This window comes from Nannospalax galili, unplaced genomic scaffold (genome assembly GCF_000622305.1).
Source record: "Nannospalax galili isolate Female #2095 unplaced genomic scaffold, S.galili_v1.0 scaffold1083, whole genome shotgun sequence".
Taxonomy (NCBI): Eukaryota; Metazoa; Chordata; class Mammalia; order Rodentia; family Spalacidae; genus Nannospalax; species Nannospalax galili.
In genome coordinates this window covers 1076174-1079232 of record NW_008350331.1, presented here as the reverse complement: position 1 = coordinate 1079232, position 3059 = coordinate 1076174, and the positions used below count along the sequence as shown (strand labels likewise).

Here is a 3059-nt window from a genome sequence, read left to right as displayed (position 1 = left end):
TCTATCTATCTATCTATCTATCTATCTATCTATCTATCTATCTATCTTCTATCTATCTATCAATCATTATCATCTCTCTATTTATTTTTTGTGCGTAGGCACATTGTTTTCATCTTCCGCCTTGTTTTTGAGGCAGGGTCTCTCCAGTTGTTTCTGCCCCTTCATCTATCTATCTATCTATCTATCTATCTATCTATCATCTATCTATTTATCTATCATCATCTATCTATCTATCTATCTATCTATCTATCTATCTATCATCTATCTATCTATCTATCTATCTACCTATTTATGTAACTATTATCTGTCCATCTATCTATCTGAAATCAGGAGGACTAAGTGAGAAGAGTAAGGGAGTTAACTGGATTGGGCAGGGGGAACAGGAGAGGTAATTAGGGGTCAATATGATTAAAATACATGCTACATGTATGAAAATGCCAAAAAGAAACCCATAATTTTATATAATGATTTCTTCTGAAAAAACAAACTTTAATTAAAAAATCATGCAGACAACTTAAGATTCAGTTAAGCTTTCCCATTAGGCCTTTTACAGACAAGTCAGTTTTCACTTGAATTCAGACCAACTGAAGATGTACTCAGAGCAGACAGAGAACCCAGTCCCTTTCACAGGTGAACATCACCAACTTCTACTCAGACTTGAATAATGTCCCTGACTTGAGTGACTAAGCAGCAAAGTTGGCCTCCCACAAGGTTCAAAATGCCACTTTTCTCATCAGGAGATTATCTCTGGAATCTACCTCTAATCCACGTAGGCTGTTGGTGTTGCCTTAAAGCCTCATGAGCAGGCTTCACAGGACACATTTGCAGAGAGGCATGCTGCTGCCTCGCCAGAAGTTTCATCTCAATCCTGTACACTCTGCCATACATTATGTGCTCAAGCTGGTCAGCCCTGGAAGGCCTGTCACCTGTTGGTTTGTGTGCACCATTATCCAGGGTACCATCTTCATACAAGAAGTAGCTATGGCTAAATGCAACATGTTGTCTAAGTCTACAGGGTAAACCTGAATGTTTACATCTAAGATGAGGCCCATCTTGAAAGATTCACTCTCACAGTGCAGCTGACATATTCAGTCAAATTCCTTGCCCTCTAAGTCAATATCTTTTACGTTGAAAATCTCCAACAAGATGCCCACCATTCTGAGGGCAAGAGAGCAACAGGTGCTGAGCGCTTGGCCACCACTGGGAATCCATGCACCCTCATGTGGACAAAAGATGGGAGGAAAGAACAACCCCAAAGCCTCATGTAACTATTATATGCTGGTGATGTTTTTAAAGGTATGCTGAAGAACCAAATGGTCAGTGAACCACTCTCCTCTGAGTACAGTCCGGGCCTACCCTAATTCTCTTATGTTCTGCTCCTTTACCTTTCGCCGTCTTCTAAAGAGGCATCCCTGATCAACAATGTCTGCTGGCTGAAGTGGATGAAAATGCTGGTCCAGTCCATTCTAGTTCTGCCAGGACACGCATGCACACACAGATACATACATAAGACACACATGGTCACACATGTAGTCACACAGAGGAGTCACACACAGACACACATGGTCACATATACAGTTGTACACACACATGCACACATGATCACACATGGTTGCACATATACAGACACAAGCATGCAGAGTCATATACATATATGTAGCCACACATACCTCTGCATGCATGTTTAGACATGGACTCTCAACATACACACATGTGGCCACACACATGATCATACACAAGAACCCACACACATCTCTTCATGCATATTCACATATGAACTCTCACACATACATACACGGTCACACATATGGTCACACACAAGTACCCACACACAGCTCTCCATGCATATTCATGGATGGACTCTCACACATACACACATGGTCACACATATGTCACACACAAGTACCCATACACAGCTCTCCATGCATATTCACACATGAACTCTCACACATACACACACATAGTCACACACATACCTACACGCAACTTTCCATGTATATTCACACATGGACTCTCACACATACACACATGTAGTCATACACATAGTCACACACAAATACACACAGCTTTCCATGCATAGTCACACATGGACTCTCACACATACCTCCACACATCTCTCCATGCCTACACAGATGTTTCTGTCAGTGTCTCAAGGAAACTGAGTTTTTCCAAGGCATGCAACAGTGTCACACAAAGTAGATGCCAGGTTGAAATTTTTGAGCTCTTCATCTTGTTCAGTTTCTCACTTTTATTTTATGTGTATGACTGTTTTGTCTGAGAGTGTGTAAGTGCACCAAGTGGGTGCAAAGCCTGAGGAGTCCAGAAGAGGGTGTGATCAGATTTTCTGGAACTGGAGTTACTGAAGGTTGTTAGCCACCATGTGAGAACTGAACCTGGGTCCTCTGCAAGAGCAGTCAGTGCTCTCCACTGCTAGGCCGTCTCTCCAGCCCCTCCGCCTTACTGTTTTGGGTCATGGTCCCTCACTGAACTTGGAGCTTACCATTTTGGCTCAACTGACTGGCTAGCCAGCCCCAGGGATCTTCATGGCCTCACCTCCCCAAAGCTGTGCAAGCACTTTGCCAAGTGAGCCAGCTCCGCAGCATCAGGAACTGCTTTAAAATAAATCATTTATGATTTTTTTGTCAGTAAATTATTTTCATATCTAAAACTTTCTCAACCAATATGGGTTCAGGAGTGGAAGGAGTTTGTGCTGCCTTCTCAAAGATCACCATTCAACTCACAGCAAGGTCTAAAGGAAAGAGAGAGAGCATTCCATTCAAAGCCCAGCCCCAGTTTGCTGTTGTATTCAGAGTGACAAATTCCCTTCCAAGGCATGGGAGACTTGCACTCTTAGTTTTTCCAAGGTATTGGCTTTCCAATACCTTCTTTGTATCCAGTACAGCTCCGCACTTCTTCCCGAAAGCAGGCCAAGAACTCTTCCCCTCCTGACTTTTGTCCATGCTGAACCCTCTGCTTAGAATCTTTCAGCCCTGCCCTTCCTCTGGCTGGCTCTATTTCTCTGTTATGTCTCAGCTGAAATCTCATTCCCTATTATCATG

General features: G+C 42.9%; 1 pseudogene; it reads right to left on the bottom strand.

Annotated features, from left to right (window-relative positions):
• Positions 1-713: 713 nt before the first annotated feature.
• On the bottom strand, positions 714-1157 carry LOC103745639 (annotated as a pseudogene).
• Between the last annotated feature and the right edge of the window lie 1902 nt (positions 1158-3059).